We start from the raw sequence: 14221 nt of genomic DNA, 5'->3' as shown, positions 1-14221 counted from the left end.
CAGTAAAATTGAGGTCAGAACCAAGAAATATAGCTTCCCTGAGAAAGCCATGTTTTTCACTACAATCATGCATGCCTGGTTTGAGTCACAAAGTTGCTCTGTCTTTTCTACTAGAGAGATGTAGCACAAGACCAGGAAAAACAGGGCATCAGGCTGTGGATTGTGATCCATGAACTATGTAGCAAGATGACAACAAAGTTGTAGGACCAAACCTCAACCTTTCCATGTATCTCATTCAAGAACAGGCAGTCCTGAAACATCTTTGGACCCCATCCAGCATGGCAGCTGTGCCTCTCAAGGCTGCGATTGATGCTGGCAATGAAATTCTCGACAAGATATTTTCCTGCCATATGTTCTGGGAGTGCCCAGGGCATCAGGATTCCAATGACAATGTAATTTAATGGTTTAAGAGTATCTTAACCATATTTCCTTGCAGAATTTTCATCTTGGGAGATAAGCACTGTATGAAATCTGCTTCTGAATTCTGACCATTTACTTATTCAAACTATTAATGACCTGCTTCTGTTCCAGGCACACTATCCTTCTAGGATTTTGATATTCTTGAGTTATTTCATTTCTTCATACTTTATGGCTTGACACATTAACAGCCTTTGTTAAAACACTGTGAAAGTGATGGAGAAAGGGAAGATTCTTTAGGAGTCTAATCTACCTCTGTCTAAACTTTTTTTTTAAATTTCTTTTTTAGTTGTCAGTGGATATTTTTATTTATTTATAGGTGGTGTTGAGAATCAAACCCTGTGCTTTCTTTACATATGTAGGCAAGTGCTCTACCACTGAGCTATGACCTCAGCCCCTACCTCTGTTTAATCTTAAGGCAACTTAATTTTTTCCTGTTTACCCTTAAGAATAAACCTATAATAACATACCTTATAATCACTGGTATTTTTGATATTTAATTGTTTTCTCTGATGTCATTTTTCATATCCAGACTGAAGCCAAGGGAGGGAGGGGGAATAATAGAGAGAGAGAGATGTGAAACAGCAGGGGAAGTAGGAGAAGAAAGAGAGACAGTTCTTGTTCCTCACATTGCCAAAAATTTTAATTTTACATCTTCTCTATGGTTCTTAATCTTATCTGCCTCTTTAGTTCTTAGGCCAGGTACAAAAATCTTTAGAGCCAGAAATACTGAAGTCACTCCCTGTATCTGCTTTATGTGTAACGGCAAATTAGACATAAAATTTTAGCAATCTACAAAACAGGTATCGGATCTATTCTCTTTTAGCAATTCCTACCTCTACTGCTTTAGCTGAGTTGTTCAACATGTCCTGGCCACATGGAGTGGCTTTATAATAATGCTTTTTGTGTGTGTGTTTGTGGTGCTGGGGATTGAACCTAGGGTCTTGTGATTGTGAGGCAAACACTCTATCACCTGAGCTATATCCCCAGCCCCCAATGCTTTCTTTTGAAAGGCCTCATGAGATTTATTTCCTACACTGTCAGCAGTTATTTTCCCAAGCTGATGATGAGCAAATCACTTTCCCCTTTAACCTCTAGTACCAACAGAACATTCCCTTCCTGGGGCATACAAGACAGGGCTCTACTTGAGAAACACATTCACCCATTGGGTTCCATTCACATTGGATTTATCACCATTTTCTGAATATCCCATATGTTACCATATCTTTGTGCCTTTGAGCAAATTTTTTGTTTGTCAGAATGTTTTTGCCACTTATCTGACTAATGAATGGGTTTCTTACATATTCAAGGCACAGCTCCTAAGTCACCTGTATCCTTTCCCCACTGACTTTTCCCTCTGTGTATCTACGATAGTTTGTTTGCTTCTGTTTGTTTTGTTTGTTCATACGTTCAACTTAATTGTCAGGCCCTGAGAGCCCTCCATGTTTGCCCAATAACAAAGCTACCTCCAGGAGACTCAGACTGGAAGGCTCAAGTACTAACTGAGAGATAAGATTAATTTGCACAAAATGTTACATCAACTATTTAAATGATGACACATTGATAATGCAATAAACAATAATGCTATGGAAATTGGAAAATTAAAATATTGGGTAGAATATTTGGGAAAACTTTTATTATGCAGTTGAAAATAAGTGAATAGAATTGCACTATATTTTCTGTGATCAAGATTTTCTATGTGTACTGAATCCAAATAAAGGAAAATGAATTGAAAAAATGACAAATTCCTACAGAAGTAGTGCTGAATATCATTATTTTCTCGACATACACTCCAAGGGAATAATATAAAAAAGATAAATTTAATAAAGCATATTTAGATTAAAAATTAAGTTGAATATAATTCTATACCAAAAATCAAAATAGAAATATAAGTTGATCAATAGTACAAAGAGGCTTTGGGTTTGAGCAGACAAATAAGAAAACATGCTTGCATACATAGGATACTTCTTAATACTAAAAGCTACAATTTAGAATATTGTGGATAAATATTGCCACATAACATAGTGGCTCCTTCATAAAGCCAAAACTGCAAGCAATGGGGGAAAACATGGAAAGAGAGACATTATTAAAAAGAAAAACCTACTCCTTTTTTATGCAACACAGATTGTGTGGAAAGATAATTTTAGACATAGAAAACACAATGAATAAGGCATTATTAATTATATATTTAATATTAAACATCAAATTTTATACACAGATAATGGAGAATACATTTTATAGCACAATAAAACATTCATAAAATGATTATATATTAAGAAAAAAATAAATCATTGACCAGACCAATAAAATAAAACTATTATAAACAATACCTTAACTGCAAGATAATAAAACTGGAAGGTAATATCAAAATAAACAAAAAGATCTTTCCACATAGAAATTTACAAAAATCTAAACAAACTATTCTTCAGTGCCTGGGAAAACACAAGTAGAAATTTATATAGTTCCTTAAATGATGACATATCAATTTGTGATTTTCTTGCTTAAATGTATGATCATTTTTGTCATGTTTCACTATTTTAATTTCACTCTTTGAAAAACACTATAGATGAAATACTGCTTTACTTTAGTTTTTAATAATATGGTCCTTATTTTACATAATTAAATTTTGGTATCCCACTTAACACTTTACATTGGGGTCTTATTGTTTAATTGTTTCATTATATTATTAAACAATAATTTATCTATTCCTCTCTCTACTGCTCAGGTATTTCTGACAAGGTTATTGTTAACATTCTTATGCAGGTCTTGTGCTTACAAGCCCTTGAACTGCTGTTTTAAGAAATTTGTATCCTAAATTTTGCTATATATTGCCAAATTTCTTTCCAAATTGTTCTAATATAAATGCCAATTTGGCCAATAAAACAGGATTTCCCATTTTGCCACATTTTCACCCACACTTGGTAATAATTTCTTTAATTTTTCCAAATCTTGGAGTATGAATTGGTGATATCATTAGAGTGAGTAGTAGAAGCTGTATTTAAGATTAGTGACTCCAGGGCTGGGGTTGTAGCTCAGTAATAGAGTGCTTGCCTCCTACATTCGAGGCACTGGATTTGATACCCAGCACCACATAAAAATAAATAAATAAAGGTATTGTGTTCGCCTATCTGGGCAAAAAACTTAAGTTTCTCTATCTGTAAATGTGGATAATAATCCTATTTAACTCATATAAGACTCACGTGGGGATTAAATGAGTCAATATATGTAAAGCATTTAAAACAGTGTCTGTTCTGTAGTAAGCTCATGTAGGACTTATCAGTGACAACTTATCCTAATAATTTTTGTAGTATAAGAAAATCCCTATGTGCTTCAATTTTTCACATCCTTTTAGTCTCTTTTAGTATGGAATACTTCATTTGATTTTTATTCTTTCATGACATTCCTATTTCTGAAGAATGCAGGTCAATTCTTTTTAAGACTGTTCATCAATATGGGAAAATATCACGCTTTCTCAGTGTTACACCCAGGTTGTGCATTACCTGTTGTTCTCAAAAAGGGTCATGTGACCCTCCTGGGAGTTCTAAAGCTGGAAAGGACTTTGAAAATTTCCTCACCTGGGTGGAGGGGGTTGTGTTTTTTACACACACATTCACCTCCCTTGCTGCCCTTTTGAACAGGCTGCCCCGTTCATGAATGTGACCTTAGGAAAGCTGACTGTTTTAAGCGAAGGGAGTTTCCAGAGGGATATGACAGCTGAATCTTTTCTATTGTGATACTCCAGTAGCTGGGCAGAAATTCCCTGGGTCTTGAAAGAAAAACTGGGAGACACATTACAAATTTACTACATGAATAATTCGAGTTGAAGGATAATATGAACTATGTCAAGTCTTTAATAGAAAATCTTAAGGAAAATAATATTAAATGTTATATACAGGTACTTGTATATACAGTAATAGTTTAAGATAATTGAGTTCAGATTATTGGTCATATCTGGTAGGTGGAAAAGGGGAGGATATCTATGAATTTCTGGCAATCCTTGTAGTGATTCTTTTTAAAATAAAAACAAATTAAGATTTCTTAAAGTTGGATGAGAGCATTTGTGTTTCTGGTATTGTTCTGTTTATATCTGTAATGTTTCATAATAAAAATGTTACTGAAATCATAAAAATCCTGTGAGCATTTCCTGGCCACAACAAATGATCCATGCTGAGTTTTAAATAACTTTCTTTTAATTACAAAAGCCATTTGTGCTTATGGTAAAAGATCAACTACACAGAATTATATCAGACAAGAAATAATAGCCCTTTTTACCCATACTCTGTATTCTCAATATACTTGCCCAGCTGAAATCATTCTTAAAAGTGTCTTATATTTATTTTTATAAATATTCTGCTGCTTTCTTCGATTTAAAAAAAAATGAATCATTTCATATATATGTTCTACAACCTACCTTTTAATTTTTTATTTAACAATAAATATTGGGTATGTTTCTTTTATCAGCATTTGAATACCTAATTTATTCTAATGCCAGTACAGTATTCCATTTAATGACTGCACTATTTTTTTAGTCACTTCCCAAATGATAGCTTTAAGTTGTCTTTACACATTTCCTGTGAGGATGGATGGCAGGAGGAAATAATGCCCAAAGCTCTCAGAACCTTTTTTTTTTTAAGAGAGAGAGAGAGAGAGAGGGAGAGAGAGAGAGAATTTTAATATTTATTTTTTAGTTCTCGGCGGACACAACATCTTTGTTTGTATGTGGTGCTGAGGATTGAACCCGGGCCGCATGCATGCCAGGCGAGCGCGCTACCTCTTGAGCCACATCCCCAGCCCCTCTTAGAATCTTTACCTCATGAATTATCATTTCTTCTTAAATATATTCTTCTTCCCTCATCTTATTTAACCTCATTAATATTCTTTGCCATTTAAATTATGTATTCATATCTACAAAGAATTTAAGAATCACTCATTTGTGGCTTGTACTATGGAGATCAGCTCAAAGGTTGGTGATTTCAATGTGGGGGATGGGTAGAAACAAATATACTGCCATAAGAGATTCAAGTTTGTTTTAAAGTATCTTGAGTATCTGAAGAATATTATTATTAGAGGCATTGTTGCAATTTAGAAATGAGCTGTCTCCCAAAAGCTCTTGTGAGGCAATATAAAAATTTTCAGAGATGAAATTATTAGATTATGAGAGTTGTATCTAATTACTGAATTAATCCACTGATGTGGATTAACTGGGTGATAACTGTAGGCAAATAGGGTGTGACTGGAAAAGGTAGGTCACTGGTGGAGTTCCTTGTGGTTTATATTTTTTTCCCTGGTGAGTGGAGCTTTCTCTGCTTCTTTGTTGCCATATGGTGAACTGCTTTCTTCCACCATGCCCCTCTGTCACAGTGTTCTGCGTCACCTTGGACTTAGAGCTATGGAGATAACCAACCATGAATTGAGATGTGTGAGACCTTGAGCCCCATATCAAGTTTTCCTCCTGTACATTGTTCTTATCAGGTCTTTTGGTCACGACAATGCAAAAGCTGAGTAAAACAGGCATCTTCACAAAGAAGTCTGCATATTCACATATCCCTGGGGTATAGTGAGATCCATGTAAATAATTCACGATCACCCAGGTTTCCTTTTGCTGTAGAAGAAAATGTCTTCTGTTGTATCTTCCTATTTTAGGTCACCCTTGGTTTTAGTCAGCTTTTTTTTTCACTGCTGTGACTAAAAGACCCACTCAGCACAAATGTAAAGGAAGAAAAGTTTATCAGGGTATTCATGGTTTCAGATGTCTCAGTCCAAAGGCAGAAGGCTCCATTTCTCTGGGCTCAGGGTAAAGCAAGACATCGTGGCTGGAGAGTATGGCAAAGGGAAACAGCTCACATGATGATCAGAAAGCAGAGATCTCCACTTACCAGATGCAAATATATACCCAAATCCATACCCCCAATGCCTCCACCTCTTCCAGCCATAGCCCACTTGCCTTCAGATACCGGTTAATGCCTATCAGGAGATTTATTCACTAATTGGGTCATGACTTTCACAACTCAATCATTTCTCATCTGAACCTTCTTGCATTGTCTCACATGCGAGCTTTTGGGGGGACACCTCATATCCAAACAAAGTCCAAAGAGGCTGAACATATAGCTGAAGTTTTACAACTAGTTTAATAGAAGAGCCAAGATACAAGATCCCTGTTCAGCACCTCATTGTTTCTAATTTATTTAAGTTTTTGAAATCTGTAAGCTAGGAAACTTTCAAGATGGCTGTAGACTAATATTGTTTTTCCATTGAAATGGGAAAAAGTGATTTATTAACTACTTTCATGTTAGTTTGTTCATGTCAGACACAGTTTCACGCTATCAACATATTTGACTTCTTTCCTGAAAATTAAGGTTACACAGCAATTTGTAAAAGAAACTCAAAGCCAATCTATTCACTCTCCAACTTTCACTGAGTAATTTTCAAACTTTAATAATAGTAAAAAAAAAAAGGTAATATACTAGTTCCACTTTTAAGAAAAGTGCTAAAGTATAATTTATCAACTGCAACTTATTTTAAATATTTGTGGCCTATATTTTAATGAGGAACTACTGAGGGCAATGGTGTGAAGTAAATTTGCCCTGCTATTAGGAAAAAAATCACAGTAGTATAGAGTTGAAACAATCCAATCATGTTGCCTTCTTGTGAATGAAACATATGGATTGAAAGCTAAGGAGGGATCCAAATATAGGACTTAAACCACACTAAATTATAGGTTTGGTTCATAAATTGCTGGTTGGGACTGTGATTACATAATAATAAGTGACAAACTGTGCTTAAGTCAGGAATTCATTCATTCTCTCTGCATCTTAAAGAGACCAGTGATCATGGGCACCACTGGTACCTGTTGGAAATAACTAGAATCTACCCTAATGACTTTGCACCAAGACAGAATTTGGATTTATCCTGCTAATTCTAGAGTTGAGGATTGCTTTCATGATGCTATTCTGCCTATTTTTATATTAATTGCTTGTCATATTTGCTCATATTTGATTAATCATCTGCCATATTTGTATTGTTTGCACTCTCTTTGGCAAAACTACTCAAATATCTTGCTGACTGAAATTGTGAATTCTCTGTTCTGTTTGACTTCCTATTTCATGTTATACTTATCTGTGAGGATGCATGGTACAGAACTTCCTTCAAACTCTCCTATTTTCTAATTCGGAGGGCCTTTTTACTAAATTATCTACAGGTTATCTTACCAAATCATTAACCTTACAGTGAGTATGTGTGTGTGGAATGGTATGTAAGGACGTTTATTCTACCCATCTTCCCTGAGATATCACTATGGTCTCATAAACATCTAGCTACAGCCAGGTCTCAGAAACTGGGTTTCACCAATGGCAATGCTGGGGCTGTAGCACTTGAGTCTTTCCTTCCCATCATAAATTTTCAAGCCGTTCTTCAAGCTACTGGCATTATTTCCAATCTTGGGAATAGACTAGAGTAACCTTTTTACCTTCCACTTGTCATCATGTTAAAAGTTAAGTCTGCAGTGCACACACATACAAGGTCTTGAGCAAAAAACACATAAGAAGCAGTATGAGTTGCTACTTCCCCGTGTTAGTCAGCTTTTCCTTGTGGTGAACAAAATGCTTGACAAGAACAACTTAGAGGAAGAAAAGTTAATTTTGGCTCACAGTTTCAGAAGTTTAGTCCATGGGTAGGCCGATGGCATTGCTCTGACCACAAGATGAGGCAGAATACCATGGCAGAAGGACATGGTGGAGGGACACTGCTCTATTGTTCATGGTTGCCAGGAAGCAGAGGAAGGAGATGAAGGAGCTGCAGAAAAAAAAAATGAAACCTTACAGTATATGCCTCCAGTGACCCACCTTCTCCAGCTGCACCTAACCTGCTTACAGTCAACATCCAGTGAGCCCATTCGGACTAGGATGGATCTCTCACAATCCAGTCACTATATCACTGAACATTCTTGCATTAACACAAGATCTTTGGGGAATACCTCACATTCAAATAATAACATTCCCTTAGTGAGAACAACCAGAGAATTACCTCCACTGGGTAATTCACTGGCTGTACTTACTCTTTCTATCCACTCATCAGAAACAGATGGACTCAAGTTTCTCCTAAGAGAATATCCAAGGCTGGGACATCTTGGGGGAAATGTCTCCCATACACACCAAGTATCAGTCCTTTTTCTTAACCTGATGAGAAACTGCTGTTTTCTTTTTGACACTATGTGGAGAGATTTTCTATGATTGATTGCACCATTTAAAAAGTGGAAGCCAGGGCCACTAAAGTTACTTTGTGCTTCTGCTCAGATGTATTGATGTCATTCTGCTACTGAGGTTCCACTCTTCCACTCTTCCATCTCCAAAATCATAATAGTAAAAGCCAAAAACACTGTTCACAAAAGTGCTTTCTTGGTCAGTAGGGGGTATCAGTATTGTCCTCTGGCCCAGTTCTCAAAACTCAGTCACACCATATTATGACGATCTGGGACTGCACATGATGTCCTGCGTTCTCAGGCTTATATCGAATTTATTAAAAAAACTCATTTTACTTATGTCTGGAGAATCCATTGGAAACATACCAGATATTTCCTATTACAATTAGGACCAGAATCATTAGGGTAAGTCTTGTCAGTTTGTTCCTACAGTGCCTCTCTAATACCTAGCAGAAGAGCTGGCTGGCATATGGTAGCTGATCAGTACATAGATAATTTTTAGCATATAAATTAAATCATCTCTTTGAAGGACTTTCCCATGCATTTCTCAGATTTATTATACTTTGATAGGCTGCTACTTGTGCCTTGTAGTTAAAATTGCTCTTTTATTTAGAGGTTCATTTGTTGTTTCCAATTCAAACTTCAGTACAGAGTTTTTCTCAAAAGGGCAGGCAGTACACTAGCAGGCTGTCCCTGCAGTTCTTCAGACATGATTGTATTTTTGTTTGGAAAGAGTTTAGTTTTATCTTCTTGAAGTTTGGAATTCCATCTTAACTCATATGTCCCTGGCACACATAAATTGGCTAAATAAATACATATATTTTAAATTGTGTGTATACATGTCTGTGTTTTGTGTGTGTGTGTGGGGGGGTGGGTACGCACACACACACACACACACACACACACACACACACTGTTCTGAAGTAGGACATGGAGAAGGAAAGAAACCCATTGAATAATAAAAAATATATTCATAGCCCAGCAGCAAGAACTTTTGACTATAGAATTATGTAACTAGATTACAGATATATAAGAAGTTTAAACCTCAATTTTCCATACATACAGAATGAGAAAGTAAGATTTAAAAACCTGAATGACTGTAGTGACCTCTCATTGATCTTCCTGATTCCTGCATCATCTCTGGGAAAGCTCTCTTCTCTATTTTTAGGATGCTATTTCTTACATACATATCTCTCTTGGCTTCTACTTTCATCAATGCACTTCAGGGTGAAGTTCTTAGATTAAAATCTTCTTGTCTCCACTTTGCTTTCTCGTTCCTGTCTTCATATGTGGCTGTGGCCATTAGGTTATGATTTCCTAACTCCTGCTTAGCCCTTTCATAGTTTAGCATTTGCACATGCTACCTCCCTGCCTGGAATGCCTTTTTGTTCCTTACCAGCCAGCTTCTTCTGCCAGTTACTTAAACACTTTTAAGACTCCATTTTGTTTTCCCTTCAAAATATACTTCATTTTATTCTCCTACACTAAAAACTAGTTAGCAGTTCCATTCCTACACTCCTGTGGAACAACATGTTTATCTTTTCACAGATTATCAAAGATCATATTATTTCACACGGAACCATGTGAAATTACTAATTTGGGATAATTTTTACTGAAAAAATAACAGATGACTATTTTAAATTTAAAAAAAAAGCCTGAATTTATTGGTTTGATTTATACACAATCCCTTTCATTTATTGGCGAGGGTATCCTATTTCATCTAAAGATTTAAGCCCCTGGAGCTTAAGGAGAAGGTTAAGAGTAGAAAAATATAGACTACTGAGTTGAAGTGGGCAAAAGCATCTTCAAGGTTTTCCCTCTTTCTTGCCCTAAAAGAGTCTTTGGCAAAGGCACCTGAGGGAGAGAATTAGGAAAGAGAGTGCCTGGGTTAGGAATATAGTTATGCCCACAAGCTTGGCCAGCTGTGGAGGTCTCAGTCCTTGACCACAACTTTGTAGAGATGGCCATGCACTGGCTTTTGTACCAACTCTGGCATGAGAAGGCATTTTCCCATCCTAAGACCTGCCAGGGAAAGCCTTTCTCAGGCTTGAAAAATAACACATAGGTTTTTAATAAGTAGATGGGCTCCTCAACTCTGTTAGGTTCATTTCAGTCACCTTTTGAACAACACCTTCTAAGGTTGGTTTCCGAAGAATCCCTGTTTTGTGTTTGGCTCATGTCTTTTCCATCTTTTCTCCATGAAAGCTGGGAATGTGATCAATTCTTCTTATACTGTCGCTAGCACAGGGAGACAGCAAGTCTTTCATAGTTATCCTCTTTTATTCATGGGGCCTCCGGAGTTCCCAGCCTGGATTTTGTGTGATCCCATGAGAACGTTCACCTTTGCCTCTATACAAGTGGAAAACATCCATTCCCGTTGCTGTTCCCCACAAGAGAGGATATCATGCTGTAATGTTTAATGTAAATGGCCAACTTGATTGGATTAGGATGTCAAAAGGGTTAAGAGGATTAGGGGAGTGTGGAGGAGGGTGTGTCTAGGGATGATTGGCATGTGGGATAGCAAATGGAAATGGAGACCCTCCCTAAGAGTGGCAGCACCATCCAATAGGATTATGGTTTGGATGGAATAGGTGGAGGAACAAGGAAGCAGCAGTAGATGCAAGCTCATTTTTCTTGAATGGGTTCTTGATTTGGGCTGCTTCTGAGGATGTCAGACTTTGGCTGCTTGTTCGCGCTTCCAAAGCAGATTCTCCACAAGTCTTTATTCTGGGACTAGGTTAGCACTGTTGATCTCCTTGTTCTGGGGCTTCAGCTTCTTGGACTTTGCAGCTACTGGTTCTTCCAGCTCTCCAGTCTTCAGACAGCCATTGTGGATGATCTTGCTTCTGGTTGTGTAAGCCAATGTAGTAAGTCCCCCTTTTATAATTATGTTTCCTGTTGATTCTAGTCCTCTAGAGAACTCTAATACATATGCCGTCATTTTAAAATTTTCCTAAGACATTATTTTTCTAAGCCCCATCAACTTAAACAATTTCTATAACTCTGAGATGATCATAAATATGATTATCAAAAACACTTTGTCTTGTAAAATATTGTGTAGTTGTTTTTACCCATACTTTTTGAATATGGGAATGTTTACTGTGCATTATATTTTGTTCATCATATTTACTGTGCATTACATTTTGTTCAGCCTTTTGGAAAACTGGCCAAAATGGAGTCATAGTATATGCATTCCATTATAGTTAAAATACTGCTTAGAAGGAACTAATGTCATTAATACATCCTTATTTTAAACTTGAGAAAAATAAGGCCCAAAAGAAGTAAAACAACATTTAATTGATATTATTCATTTTATCATAGTATTGGAAACTTAATTATTTTATTTAAATCTAATAACCATTTTAATAACAATTTCACTAATAGTATGATATGACAGAGAATAAATAATGACTTTAATCTAATTTACTGTTATGATTACATAAAATAGAATAAATAAAGTCACTGGCAGGGGAATGATCTATTGTGGATTCACAGAAAGTATAAGAACCATCCTTCTCATACCACTTTCTCCATATTCCTTCTCTAAAACCACACATATCTCAAAGCATTTCTAGTAAAATATAAGTCACTTCACTGTTTTTAATTTGAAATTAGGATTAATGTTGACACTTCCTTTTGTTCTATTGTATGTCCTAGAAAAGGAAGAACATATCTGGGGTGGGAGAGTAGGGATTGTTTTGTCTGAATGGAAGAGAAGAGGAAATTTCACAAAACAAACACAATAAAGATAAAAAAAATAAAAGATGAATGTCTGGAATAGAAACACCAATGGTTCTGAAGGAAAATATCTTAGTGCAGTGATGAAATCTATAAATTGATGGAGAAATTGTTTCTCTCAAATAATTAATGATTAATCTTTGAGCAAGTCTTACTTGGTAGATGAATGACCTGGGTAAGCATTAAATTGGGCAGCTAGACCTCTAACAACACAGATAAAATTTTTGAAAAATGAAAAAATCATACATGATAGCTGAATAATGACAATGCCTGGAAGTCAAATGCATAATTTATTGAGTAGATGACTTATATGCACCACAAGCACATGCCTTAGATCAGTAAGTAGGAGCAAATTGGATTTCTTCATTATTGAGTATACACACACACACACACACACAAACACACACACGCACACACCCTCTGATCAGAAGGAGAAGATCATTTTTGGCTTTGTTATTCTCACTGTTGACCTATGGAAAAGGATTTTGTGAGAATTACTGCCCACTGGGAAATTTCAGGTTTATAAAATATCTGGCGATCATCTCAGGAGAAAGATGCTATTCCAAAGTGAAATTAATTCTGAGCTTGTATCACTCCTGGTCCTACCTTCCTCCCCAGATATAATTAGGCACATCAGGAAGCACTAGTTGTATCTTTCTGAAATGTCAATTTCTCTGTCAAGTCTCTATCAAATACCTACTATTAGTCACTATAACAGTAAACTATACCTGACTTGTTTGTCTTCTGACATTCTCCATAAAATAGCTTGCTAGTTCTGATGAAGCTGTATTTCCATATAATCATTTTTTTTCTCTGTTCCATTTAGAGATTCAATTTTATCAATGGTGACAGGACTAATGGAGTCGAAATTTTTATTTAAGAATCAATTATTTGTCTAACTATGGTTCCAGGCATAGTTTTTCACATGAGAGCAGTGGTGGGGAGAAAGAAATCTGCACTTGATTTGAAAGGCACTGGGCTTTGAACTTTGGGCAATACTGCAGAGAATTTGCGTGGCTTTGAACTTGATTTCAAATTGCAAAATCCCCATAGTCACCTCAGAAGTGAATATTTAAGAGCAGGAGTTCTGCTCTGAGAGGCCAGTCTTCAAAACTCTAATCTGCTGTCTGGATAGCAAGCAGTTCTTGGAGTTGTGTTTGTTGTGCTTTCATCTCAAGAAATCTGTCCCCATGAATGCAGACAAGTAGAGGATTGTGGGACCCAAGACAGCAGGACTGTCCCTTTTATTTATAATTTAAAATAGGACTTTACTATTTAAGGGAATGTTGGAATTTAAGCAGCATAATGCATTCACAAAAGCTTTGGCTAGCATAGGAAGGAGAGTCAGAATTTACTTACTCAAGATATGACCTGTGTGCTTAGAGTACATCCTCTTACCCAAGATTGGGACTTGTCAGTGATAAAAATTCTTCCAAGCCACAAGAAATAATGACAATGACCAGGTCTGTTCTTAACACCTTCAGGGCCTAGAGTAGGAATAAAAATATGGAGGCATAACTATATGTTTAAATATTTAATCTCAAATCAAACATCTGTTAAAGTGAGTTCTTTGATCTTGAAAATATTTGAATATTTTTGAAAAATATTTTTGAAAACATGAACCATTCTTTGGTCTTGAAAATATTTCTTTCTCATGCTTAAAGTGGTTTTAAATTTGAAAAATTATATTTCAATGTTGAAAGGCATCAAAATATAAAAACAATCTCAATCTCTAATTTCATGTGTCTAGATAATTAGCAGTGATAATTTCCACAGATAAGACATGTATGACTTAGATTATATTTGTATTGGACCTATATAATTTATCTTCCCTTCATTCTCATAGTCACTAGGCTGTTATACTTAAGA

This window comes from Urocitellus parryii, chromosome 12 (assembly GCF_045843805.1).
Source record: "Urocitellus parryii isolate mUroPar1 chromosome 12, mUroPar1.hap1, whole genome shotgun sequence".
NCBI classification, from domain to species: Eukaryota; Metazoa; Chordata; class Mammalia; order Rodentia; family Sciuridae; genus Urocitellus; species Urocitellus parryii.
This window is presented reverse-complemented; position numbering follows the sequence as displayed.